General features: G+C 36.7%; 1 protein-coding gene across 1 annotated transcript in view; it reads right to left on the bottom strand.

The window, feature by feature from the left end:
* The window catches only part of GABRA3 (gamma-aminobutyric acid type A receptor subunit alpha3), a 368,385-nt gene that overhangs the window by 187,521 nt on the left and 166,929 nt on the right, over window positions 1-13,935 (bottom strand). The gene's annotated exons all lie outside the window — the stretch shown is intronic.

Below are 13,935 nucleotides of genomic sequence, written 5' to 3'. Positions count from 1 at the left end.
TCAGGTAGTATGGATATTTTATTTTTTTTAATTTAATTTTATTATGTTATTTTAGTCACCATACACTACATCATTAGTTTTTGATGTAGAGATTATTTTATTTTTTAAAAGATTTTATTTTAAGTAATCTCTACACCCAATGTGGGCCTCAAACTCACAACCTGAAAGCAAGAGTAGCATGTTCTACTGACTGAGGAGATGGGTGCCCCTGCATTTTGATTACTTTATTTTATTTTATATTTTATTTTATATTAATTATTATGTTATGGTAGTCACGATACAATACATCATTAGTTTTTGATGCAGTGATCCACAATACATTGTTTTCGTATAATACCCAGTGCTCCATGGGTACATTCCCTCCATAATACCCATCACCGGGCTAACCATCCCCCCACCCACCTCCCCTCTAAAACCCTCAGTTTATTTCTCAGAGTCCATAGTCTCTCATGGTTCATCTCCCCTTCCGATTTCCCACCCTTCATTTTTCCCTTCCTTCTCCTAATGTCCTCCATGCTATTATTTATGTTCCACAAATAAGTGAAACCATATGATACTTGACTTTCTCTGCTTGACTTATTTCACTTAGCATAATCTCCTCCAGTCCCATCCATGTGGATGTAAAAGTTGGGTATTCATCCTTTCTGATGGCTGAGTAATATTCCATTGTATATATGGACCACATCTTCTTTATCCATTCATCTGTTGAAGGGCATCTCGGCTATTTCCACAGTTTGGCTATTGTGGACATTGCTGCTATGAACATTGGGGTGCATATGGCCCTTCTTTTCACTATATCTGGTCTTTGGGGTAAATACTCAGGAGTGTAATTGCTGGGTCACGGGGTAGCTCTATTTTTAATTTTTTGAGGAAACTCCACACTGTTTTCCAAAGTGGCTGTACCCACTTGCATTCCCACCAACAGTGTAAGAAGGTTCCCCTTTCTCCACAACCTCTCCAACATTTGTTGTTTCTTGCCTTGTCAATTTTTGCCATTCTGACTGGTGTAAGGTGGTATCTCAATGTGGTTTTGATTTGAATTTCCCTGATGGCTAATGATGATGAACATTTTTTCATGTGTCTGTTAGCCATTTGTATGTCTTCTTTGGAGAAGTGTCTGCTCATGTCTTCTACCCATTTTTTGACTTGATTATTGGTTTTTTGGGTGTTGAGTTTGAGAAATTCTTTATAGATCTTGATTATCAGCCCTTCGTAGTGTCATTTGCAAATAACTTCTCCCATTCTGTGGGTTGCCTCTTTGTTTTGTTGACTGTTTCCTTGGCTTGCAGAAGCTTTTTATCTTGATGAAGTCCCAAAAGTTCATTTTTGCTTTTGTTTCACTAGCCTTTGGAGATGTATCTTGAAAGAAGTTGCTGTGACCGATGTCAAAGAGGTTACTGCCTATGTTCTCCTCTAGGATTTTGATGAATTCCTGTCTCACATTGAGGTCTTTCATCCATTTTGAGTTTATCTTTGTGTATGATGTTAGAGAATGGTCGAGTTTCAGTCTTCTGTATATAGCTGTCCAATTTTCCCAGCACCATTTATTGAAGTGACTTTTTTCCATTGCATATTTTTTCCTGCTTTGTCAAAGATTATTTGACCATAGAGTTGAGGGTCCATATCTGGGTTCTCTATTCTGTTCCATTGGTCTATCTGTCTGTTTTTGTGCCAGTACAATGCTGCCTTGGTGATCACTGCTTTCTAATATAGCTTCAAATCAGGCAATGTGATGCCTCCAGCTTTGTTTTTCTCTTTCAATATTTCCTTGGTGATTCGGGGTCTTTTCTGATTCCATACAAATTTTAGGAATATTTGTTCCAGCACTTTGAAAAATGTCATCAGAATTTTGATTGGGATGGCGTTGAAGGTATAGATTGCTCTGGGTAGCATAGACATTTTAACAATATTTATTCTTCCAATCCATGAGCATGAAATATTTTTCCATCTTTTTGTGTCTTTTTTAATTTCTTTCATGAGTGTTCTGTGGAACTCAATCACAAGAAAAAATTTGGAAGAAATTCAAACACTTGGAAGCTAAAGACCACTCTGCTCAAGAATGTTTGGGTCAACCAGGAAATCAAAGAAGAACTTAAACAATTCATGGAAACCAATGAGAACAAAAACACATTGGTCCAAAACCTATATTCACCAACTAACTTTACACCTTAAAGAACTAGAGAAAAAGCAACAAATGATGCCTAAGCCATGGATTAGAAGAGAAATAATTAAGATTAAAACAGAGATCAATGATGTAGAAACCAGAAACACAGTAGATCAGATCAACAAAACTAGAAGTTGGTTCTTTGAAAGAATAAATAAGATCGATAAACCACTGGCCAGACTTATCCAAAAGAAAAGAGAAAGGACCCAAATTAATAAAATTATGAATGAAAGGAGAGATATCACGACTAACACCAAGGAAATAGAAACAATTCTTAGAAATTATTATCAACAACTATATGCCAATAAGCTGAGCAGCCTGGATGAAATGGAGGCCTTCCTGGAAACCTATAAATTGCCTAGACTGAAACAGGAAGAAATTGAGAACCTGAATAGGCCAATAACTGTAATGAGATTGAAGCAGTGATCAAAAACCTCCCAAAAGGGGCGCCTGGGTGGCTCAGTCGTTAAGCGTCTGCCTTCGGCTCAGGTCATGATCCCGGGGTTCTGGGATCGAGCCCCGCATCGGGCTCCCTCATCCATGGGAAACCTGCTTCTCCCTCTCCCACTCTCCCTGCTTTGTTCCCTCCCTCACTGTGTCTCTCTGTCAAATAAATAAATAAAATCTTAAAAAAAAAAAAAACCCTCCCAAAAAACAAGAGTCCAGGGCCTGATGGATTCCCTGGGGAATTCTACCAAACATTCAAAGAAGAAATAATACCTATTCACCTGAAGCTGTTTCAAAAAATAGAAACAGAAGGAAAGCTTCCAGACTCATTCTATGAGGCCAGCATTACTTTAATCCCCAAACCAGGCAAAGACCCCATCAAAAAGAAGAATTTCAGACTGATATCCCTGATGAATATGGATTCCAAAATTCTCAACAAAATCCTAGCTAATAGGATCCAACAATACATTAAAAGGATCATCCCCCATGACCAAGTGGGACTTTGTATTTCTGTGTGGTCAGTTGTTACTTCTTTTTTGGTTTTGATTTTATTTATTTGGGTCCTTTCTCTTTTTTTCCTGATGAGTCTGGCTATGCGTTTATCAATTTTGCTTATCTTTTCAAAGAAAAAGCTCTTGGTTTTATTGATTTTTCTATTGATTTTTCTAGTCTTGATTTCATTTATTTCTGCTCTGATCTTTATTATTTCCTTTTTTCTAATCACCTTAGGCTTTGTTCTTTTTCTAGTTCCTTAAGTAGAAGTTGAGCTTTCTCTTGTTTCTTAAGGTAGGCCTATATTGTCATATATTTCCTTCTTAGAACTGATTTCACTGTGCTCCAAAGATTTTGGAACATTGTGTTTTCATTTTCATTTGTCTCTGTATATTTTTAAAATTTTTAATTTGATTACTTCATTGACTCATTGGTTGTTTAGTATCATGTTTAGCCTTTACATATTTGTGTTTTTTTCCCGTTTTTTTCTGTGATTGATTCTAGTTTCATACCATTGTGGTTGGAAAAGATGCATGGTATGATTTCAATATTCTTAAATTTATTGAGATTTGTTTGTGGCCTAACATGTGATCTATTCTTGAGCATGTTCTATATGCCCTTGAAAAGAATGCGTATTCTGTTGTTTTAGATTGATGTTTTATATATATCTGTTATGTCCATCCATCTAATGTGTCATTCAAAGACACTGCTTCTGTATTGATTTTCTGCATACATGACGTATCCACTAATATAAGTGTGATGTTGAAGTCCTCTACTATCATTGTGTTACCATCAATTTCTTTTTTTATGTTTATTAAGATTTGCTTTATGTATTTAGGTACTCCATTTTTGGGTGCATAGATATCTACAGTTTTTATATCCTCTTGCTGGATTGTTTTATAATTATGTAATGTCTTTCTTTGTCCCTTCTTAGTCTTTGTTTTCAAGTCTGTTTTGTCTGGGGGTGCCTGGGTGGCTCAGTCGATTGAGCACCTGACTCTTGATTTTAGTTTAGGTCATGATCTCAGGGTTGTGAGATCAAGCCCCACATCAAGCTCTGTGCTGAGCGTGGAGCCTGTTTAAGACTCTCTCTCTGCCCCTCCCCCCTCTCTCTTTCTCTCTTTCCCCCTATAAAAATAAAATATTAAAAAAAGATAAAAAATAGTCCACTTTATAATTATTGCTGCCCAGGCTTCTTTTCTTTTCACTTCTATTTGCATGGTAAATATTTTTCCATCCCTTCACTTTCAATGTGTATGTGTCTTTAGGTCTGAGGCAAGTCTCTTATAGGCAGCATATAAATGGGTCTTGCTTTTTTTTTTTTTTTTTTAAATCCATTCCACCACTTTATGTCTTTTCATTGGAGCATTTAGGTCATTTATATTTAAAGGAATTATTGATAGGTATGTACTTATTACAATTTTGTTATTTATTTTCTGGTTGTTTTTGTAGTTCTTCTCTGTTCTTTTTCTCTTGCTCTTTTTTGCAGTGATTGATGAGTTTCTGTAGTGTTATGTTTGGCTTTTTCTCTCTTTATTTTCTGTGTATCTATTATAGGTTTGGGGTTGTGGTTACCATAAGGTTCATATATAAAATCCCAAATATATAGCAGTCTGTATTAAGTTGATGGTCATTTAAGTTCAAATACATTCTTTCAAAAAAATATTTTTTTCTTTTTTTTTAGTCCTTCCTCCCTCCTCCATGTTTTATGTACATGCTGTTATATTTTACATGTTTTTATTTATAATTTTCTTATGTCTAATTATGGCCATTTCTTTTTTTTTAATTATGTTCAGTTAGCCACTGTTTGGTCATTTCTTTTCCACTTAAAGAAATCCCTTTAACATTTCTAGTAAGGCTAGTTTAGTGGTGATAAACTCCTTTAACTTTTGTTTGTCTGTAAAACTATGTTTCCTTCAAATCTGAGTAGTAACCTTGCCAGGTAGAATATTCTTGGTTGGGGCACCTGGGTGGCTCAGTCATTAGGTGTCTGCCTTCACCTCAGGTCATGATCCCAGGGTCCTGAGATCAAGCCCTGCATTGGGCTCCCTGCTCAGCAGGAAGCCTGCTTCCCCTCTCCCACTCCCCTTGCTTGTGTTCCCTCTCTCGCTGTGTCTCTCTCTGTCAAATAAATAAATAAAATCTTTTAAAAAGAATATTCTTGGTTATAGGGTTTTTTTTTCTTTCAGCACTTTGAATATATCATGCCAGTGACTCTAATTTGGGTAAGGCACTACTGAGAGTACTGTGGCCTCAAGTGTCCTTGATCTGGCTTGTGGGGCAGTGATCCATGCTGGAAAGTGTGAGCTGAGGAAACTTGGGGCTGCTACCAGTACCCCTCCACCAAGCACTTGGTAATTAAAGTGGGATTGTCCCTCAGAGAAAAGTATGCCACTGTTCTCACCCTTAGAATCAGAGCCATGACTCAGAGATTTTGCCGTATTGAGTCTTGCTCATATATTTATTATTTATATCACCATTTTTAGCTCTTCTTTTTTTCTAGTTTCTTAAGTAAAGGCTTGGGGCATTAATTTAAGGTTAATCTTTTCTGATATAGCCATCTAGTGTTATGTTTTGCTCTTAGCACTGCTTTATATCACATTTTTTGTTTTGTTCAATTGAAAAAGTTTTACATTGGGATGGGGTGGCTGGGTGATAGACATTGGGGAGGGTATGTGCTATGGTGAGTGCTGTGAATTGTGTAAGACTGTTGAATCACAGACCTGTACCTCTGAAACAAATAATACATTATATGTTAAAAAAAAAAAAAAAAAGAAGAAGAAGATGATAGCAGGAAGGGAAGAATGAAGGGGGGGAAATTGGAGGAGGAGATGAACCATGAGAGACTATGGACTCTGAAAAACAAACTGAGGGTTCTAGAGGGGAGGGGCATGGGGGGGATGGGTTAGCCTGGTGATGGGTATTAAAGAGGGCATGTACTGCATGGAGCATTGGGTGTTATACGCAAACAATGAATCATGGAACACTACATCAAAAACTAATGATGTAATGTATGTTGATTAACATAACATAATTAAAAAAAAGAAAAAGTTTTACTTTTTAAGTTCTTTGACTCGTGATTTATTTAGGAGTGTATTTCTTAGTTCTCAAATACATTGAGATTTTCAAGATATATTTCTATTTTTAATTTCTAATTTTATTCCATTGTGGCCAGAGAACATACTTTATACAAGTTCTTTTAATCTTTTTTATGACAAAGAATATGGTATATTTTGGTAAGTGTTGTAAGTATACTTGAAAAGTATATGTATTCTGCTTTTGTTGGATGGAGTGTTCTATAAATGCCAGTCAAGACAAGTTGGTTGATAGTGTGGCTCCTGTTTCTGCTACTTCTACCTATTTTCTATCTACTGTTGTATTGCTTATTGAGGACTGTTGAAATCACTATAATTAGAGATAACTTTTTCTGATTTCATTTCTCAATCTTTGCTTCATGTGTTTAGATGCTCTGTGACGAGGTGCAGAAATATTTAGGATTGTTATGTACTCTTAATGAATTGAACCCTTCATTATGAAAAGGCCCTCTTTATTGCTAGCAATATTTTTTGCTCTAATATGTCCTATTAGATATTAAAATAGCTGTTCCAACCTTTTGATTAGTGATGGCATGATGCACCATTTTCCATCCTTTTATTTTTAACTTATTTATGGCTTTATATTTAAGGTGGGTTTCTCTCAGTAAGTAATTTTGCATCTTGCTTTAGAAAATAATCCAATTTCACAATCTCTGCCTTTTAAAATAGATGTTTGAGTTATCTATATTTAATGTGATGATTGATATGGTTGCTATTGCTTTTCTATTTGTTTTATCTATTTTTGTTACATTTTCTTCTTTTTCTGCCTTCCTATCAATTATTTTTATTATTCTATTTTTATAACATTTCTTGCTTTATTAGCTATAATTTTTCTTTAAGTTCTACAGCACACATCTTTATCACAATCTGCCTACAAGTAATATTGTATCATGTCATGTGCAGTATAAAAAACTTTCAACAGTATATTTCCATTTCATCTTCTCCTGGCCTCTGTGCTATTGTTGTCATACATCTTCCTCATATATATATTTCAGGCCACACAATATGCTGTTATTATTTTTGCTTTAAGTAGTCATTTATCATTTACAGAGATTTGGAAAAAAATATTTTATATTTACCCACATAGTTTTTATTTGTGTTGCTCTTCCTTCCTTTGTATAAATCCATATTTCTATCTAGCATTATTTTCCTTCTGCCTGACACACTTCCATTTACATGTCTTGCAGTACACATCAGTTGGTGAATTTTTCAGCTTCTATGAGTCTGAAAAAGTGTTTATTGTGCCTATATTTTTAAAATATATTATCTCTGGTTACATAATTCTACATTGACAGGTTTTCTCCAGTACTTCAAAGCTGTTGCTAACTACATTCTTGCTTGCTTATTTCTGACAAGAAGCCTGCTGTCCTTCTAAAATTTTCCCTCTGAACATAATGTTTTGTTTTAGTTTGCTTTTAAGATTTTCCCTTTATCTGAAGGGGAACAAAAATGTATTTGAAGAAAAAAATGATAAAAAACATTCTAAATTTGATGACAATTATAATTCCACAAAGAAACTCAACAAATAAGAAATATTAATAAAATTACACAAAGGGATATAATCAAATTACTTAGAACTAGTGATAAAGGTAAATATGGTCTCTGTCACTCTATGTTAGTCAATAGCAAAAAACTCCACCCATATTTTTCATGGGTAGTCAAACTCTGCATGTCTACAACCAGTTAATTTCCACCTCTTCCCCTACCTTATATGTTCCAACCACAACTCCAAAAGAAATAGAATAAAAACAAATATCCTGTTCCTCTTCCAATGTTCCCTGTTTTAGAAAATAGCACCAGGAAGGGAGTTAAGATGGGGGACCCTGGGCTTGACTCATTCCATCAAACACAGCCAGATCAACAACAAATCATTTTGAATACTTAGGAAATCAAGCTGAGGATTAAGAGAACAATTTGCACAATTAGAGGGAGAGAACATGGCAGGTAAGAGGTGCAGAGATGTGAACTGGGGGAGAGAAAAATCCATGGTGCTGTGGAGGAGAGGGCACAGAGAAAGAGAGAGGGGGAGAGAGAGCAGTGCCTCAGGTCATGCAAGTAAAACACTCCCCCCAAAACCACTGACTGGGGAATGGAAAAGATCACAAGTTTTTACAAACAATGGAGCTCAACTTCTGAGGTTTTAGAAGTCCATGCCATTCGTCAGAGTCAAGCTGGGTGGGCAGGAATGCTCCTGGGGAAAAGGAGGGCAGAGGCCCAGGAGCAGACAGTAGACAGCATGGTATTGAGATCCCCTAGGTCACACTGGGAGAGAATGTTTCCCTTCCTAGAGTATATTTGGAAGAGGCTATATTGCCTCTCCAAGGACAAAAGACTCGCCAGGCACCATTGAACGGCTGTTCATCAGCAAGGGCCAGAAGCACATGCAGAGGGCAGATAACCTGGTCATAGCTTTTTATTGTGCTTCACCATAAACTACAAGAACCTGTGTGACCATACAATTGCTCTTTTGGGACCAAACAGCACCAGATACAGTGCTGTGAGGCTTTCCTCTAGAGGAGAGGAGCAGGTCTGCATCTTGCCAGGTCTTTTAAGATTTGAAGTTTTGAATCCCAGCCACATGCCAGAGATAAAACACAGGAGAATTATGGAGCCAGGGATCCTGATGGCATGGACATAGACAGGTTGAGGGTAGGGATCTGATAGAAGCCTGGGACACAAGAGGGGAGATGGTTCACTTTTCTGTAGGGCTTCCTGAGCAATGGTGGGCACGAGCTTCCCTCCCTGGGGACAAGAGAGTGGGGTGATGTCACCTTCCCCACACACACTAGAACAGTGGGACTTCATGGAACAACACAGCACTCCCATTGGGGGTGGAGCTATTTACACCAAACCCCACCCCCTGCACCCTACAGGGGCATCTTTAGTAGGGCAGGTCTGACTGTGAGCCAGTACAGCAGGCCCCTACCCCAGAGGACCAGCACAGGCCGCCCCCACATGCACCAAGTCTACTGATCATAGAATGCTTCAAAGCATCAGCTTCAGTTCTGGTGGAAATAGGACCAGGCTTTTTTTTTCCCCCCTTCGGAATCAGGTTTATAATTTTTGGCTTCTTTGTTTGTTTCCTTTTTCTCTTTTTCTAGATCAGGCTTCTTTTTCTTTTTCTTTAGAATCAGGCTTATAGTTTTCTTTTTTGTCTGTTTCTTTGTTTTTCTTACTCTTTTTCCTTTTCTCATTTTTGGGTAAGGCTTTTTTTTTTTTTTTAACCAGGCTTATTTTAACAAACAAATCAAAGCACATCTAGTTAAAGGTCCAAACACTCTCCACTGCAAGCAAGGAAGAACTCTGCAGAGGATTGACTTCTAGGAAAGAGCAGCCAAAACCCAACAGCTGAATGCACACAGCATACACCAGAAACACTTTCTGAATTGCCAGGCCCTGGACAGTGTATTATCCCTTATTAATATAGCATTACTCTCAGGAACAGGAAACATATCAAGCTTTCATAACATGCAAAAGACAAAAACCTAGACAAAATGACAAGACAAAATGACAAGACAAAAGAAAGATCAAGAAGAAACCACAGCCAGGGATTTATTCAAAACAGATAGAAGCAATATATCTGAACAAGAATTTAGAAAAACTGTCATAAGAACACTAGCTGCACTTGAAAAAAAAAAAAAAAAACATAGAACACACCAGAGAAACCCTCACTACAGACATAGAAGACCTAAAAACTAGTCAGGGTGAACTAAAAAATGCTATAATTGAGATACAAAATCAACTGGATGTAATCACAAAGAGGATGGAAGAAGCAAAGGAATGAACTGGTGGTATAGAAGATAAAATTATGGAAAATACTGAAGCTAAAAAGAAGAGGGAAAGAAAACTATTAGATCACAAACATAGACTTAAGGAACAAGCAAATCCATAGAATGCAATAATATCCATATCATAGGAGTCCCAGAAGAAGAAAAGCAGGTAAAGGGGGAAGAAGGTTTATTTGAACAAATTATAGCTGAAGCTTCCTAATCTGGGGAAAGAAACAGGCATTCAAGTCCAGGAGGCACAGAGAACTCCCCTCAAAATCAACAAAAACAGGTCAACACCAAGACATATCATAGTGAAACTTGCAAAATACAAAGATAAAAAGAAAATTCTGAAAACAGCTAGTGGCAAAAATTCCTTAATCTACAAGGGTAAAGACATAAGTTTAGCAGCAGACCTGTCCACAGAAACATGACAGGCCAGAAGAAAGCGGCAATGGTATATTCAACATGCTAAATGGGAAAAATATGCAGCCAAGAATACTTTATCTAGCAAGACTGTTATTCAGAATAGGACAGATAAAGAGATTACCTGACAAGCAAAAACTAAAGGAATTCATGAACACTAACTAGCACTGCTAGAAATATTAAAGGGAACACTTTGAGCAAAAAAAAGACCAAAAGCAACAGTGACTAGAAAGGAACAGAGACAATCTACAGGAACAATGACTTTATAGGTAATACAATGGCACTAAATTCATATCTATCAATAAATACTCTGAATGTAAATAGACTAAATGCTCCAATCAAAAGACAAAGGGTATTAGAATGGATTAAAAAAAGAAAACAAGACCTAACTTTATGCTGCCTACAAGAGATTCATTTTAGACCTAAAGACACCTGCAGATTGAAAGGGAAGGGATAGGGAAGGATTTATCATGCTAATGGACATCAAAAGAAAGCTGGGGTAGTAAACCTTATATCAGACAAACTAGATTTTAAACTAAAGACTGTAATAAGAGATGAAGAAGCATACTACATCATAATAAAGGGGTCTATCCAACAAGAAGATCCAACAGTTGTAAATATTTATGCTCCCAAGTTGGGAGCACCCAAATATATAAATCAACTAATAACAAACTTAAAAAAACTCATTGATAATAATACAATAATAGCAGGGGACTTTAAAACCCCATTTATAGCAATAGATCATCTATGCCAAAAATCAACAAGAAAACAATGGCTTTGAATGACACACTGGATCAGATGGACTTAACAGATATATTCAGAACATTTCATCCTAAAGCAGCAGAATATGCATTCTTCTCGAGTGCACATGGAACATTCTCCAGAATAGATCACATACTGGGTCACAAATCAGCCTTCAACAAGTACAAAAAGATCATACCATGCATATTTTCAGATCACAACACTATGAAACTTGAAGTCAACCAAACGAAAAATTCTGGGAAGACCAAAAGTACAGGGAGGTTGAAGAACATCCTACTAAAGAATGAATGGGTCAACCAGGAAATTAAAGAGGAAAGTTTTTAAAATATATGGAAGCAAAAGAAAATGAAAACACGACAATCCAAAACCTTTGGGATGCAACAAAGGTGGTCATAAGAGGGAATTATATAGTGTTGCAGGCCTTCCTCAAGAAACAAGAAAAGTCCCAAATACACAACCTAATTTTACACTTAAAGGAGCTGAAAAAGAACTACAAATAAAGCCTAAAACCGGCAGAAGAAAGGAAATAATAAAGATTAGAGCAGAAATAAATGATATATAAATAAAAAAAAAAAAACAGTAGCACAGATCAATGAAACTAGTACCTGGTTCTTCGAAAGAATTAACAAAATTGCTAATTTTCATTGATAAACCACTAGCCAGACTCATCAAAAAGAGAAAGGACTCAAATAAATAAAATCATGAATGAAAGAGAGATCATAACCAACACCACAGAAATACAATTATAAGAGAATATTAAGAAAAAATTATATGCCAACAAATTGGGCATTCTGAAGAAATGGATAAATTCCTAGAAACATATAAACTACCAAAACTGACTAAAATTAAGAAGACAGGGAACAACAAATGTTGGTGAGGATGCAAGTTGGTACAGCCAGTCTGGAAAACAGTATGGAGGTTCCCCACGAAGTTAAAAATAGAGCTACCCTATGACCCAGCAATTGCATTACTGGGTATTTACCCCAAAGATACAGATGCAGTGAAATGAAGGGGCACCTGCACCCCAATGTCCAGAGCAGCAATGTCTACAATAGCCATACTGTGGAAGGAGCCGAGATGTCCTTCAACAGATGAATGGATAAAGATGATGTGGTTCATATATACAATGGAATATTACTCAGCCATCAGAAAGGATGAATACCTACTATTTACAATGACATGGATGGAACTGGAGGGGATTATGCTAAGTGAAATAAGTCAATCAGATGGGGCGCCTGGGTGGCTCAGTCGTTAAGCGTCTGCCTTCGGCTCAGGTCATGATCCCAGGGTCCTGGGATCAAGCCCCGCATCGGGCTCCCTGCTCCACGGGAAGCCTGCTTCTCCCTCCCCCACTCCCCCTGCTTGTGTTCCCTCTCTCGCTGTGTCTCTCTCTGTCCAATAAATAAATAAAATCTTTAAAAAAAAAAAAAGAAAGAAGTCAATCAGAGAAAGACAATTATCATACGGTTTTATTTATATGTGGAATATAAGGAATAGTGCAGAGGATCATAGGGGAAGGGAGGGAAAACTGAATGGGAAGAAATCAGAGAGGGAGACAAACCATGAGAGACTCTGGACTCTGGGAAACAAACTGAGGGTTGCTGAAGGGGAGGTGAGTGGGGGATGGGGCAACTGGGGGATGGGCATTAAAGATGGCATGTGATGTGATGAGCACTGGGTTTTATAAGCAACTGATGAATTATTGAACATTACATCTGAAACTAATGATGTTAGTTTCATTAACATTAGTTTCAAGTAATATGTTGGCTAATTGAACTTAAATTAAAAAAAAAAACTACCAAAAATGAAACAGGAAAAAAAACAGAAAATTTGAACAGACCCATAATCAGCAAAGAAATTGAAGCAATAATCAAAAATCTCCCAACAAACAAGAGTCCAGGGCCAGATGGCTTCCCAGGGGAATTCTACCAAACATTTAAAGAAGAGTTAATACCTATTCTTCTGAAAGTGTTTTAAAAATTAGAAATGGAAGGAAAACTCCTTCAATGAGGTCAGCATTATTTTGATCCTTAAACCAGACAAAAACCCCACTAAAAAAGAAAATTACAGGCCAATATCCCTGATGAATATGGAAGCAAAAATTCTCACCAAGATACTAGCTAATCCAATCCAACAGTATATTAAAATAATTATTCACCACTATCAAGTGGGATTTATTCCTGTGCTGCAGGTGTGGCTCAGTATCTGCAAATCAATTAACATGATACACCACATTAACAAAGACAAGAACCATATGATCCTCCCAGTAGATGCAGAAAAGGCATTTGACAAAATACAGCATCGTTTTTTGATAAAAACGCTCAACAAATAGGGATAGAAGGAACATACCTCAACATCATAAAGGCCATATAATGAAAGACCCACAACAAATATCATCTTCAATGGGAAAAAAACTGAGAGCCTTTCACCTACAATCAGGAACAAGACAAGGATGTCCACTCTTACTATTACTATTTAAAATAGTACTGGAAGTCTTAGCCTCAGTAATCAGACAACAAAAAGAAATAAAAGGCTTCCAAATCAGCAAGGAAGAAGTCAAATTTTCACTCTTTGTAGACGACACAATACTCTCTGTGGAAAACCCAAGACTCCATCAAAAAATTGCTAGAATACATGAATTCAGCAAAGTTGCAGGATACAAAATCAATGTGCAGAAATCTGTTGCATTTCTATACACCAATAACAAAGCAGCAGAAAAAGAAATCAAGGAATCGATCCCATTTGCAATGGCACCAAAAACAATAAGATACGTAGGAATAAA

Source organism: Mirounga leonina, unplaced genomic scaffold (genome assembly GCF_011800145.1).
Source record: "Mirounga leonina isolate KUSES-001 unplaced genomic scaffold, KU_Mleo_1.0 Mir_101799, whole genome shotgun sequence".
Taxonomy (NCBI): Eukaryota; Metazoa; Chordata; class Mammalia; order Carnivora; family Phocidae; genus Mirounga; species Mirounga leonina.
This window is presented reverse-complemented; position numbering and strand designations above follow the sequence as displayed.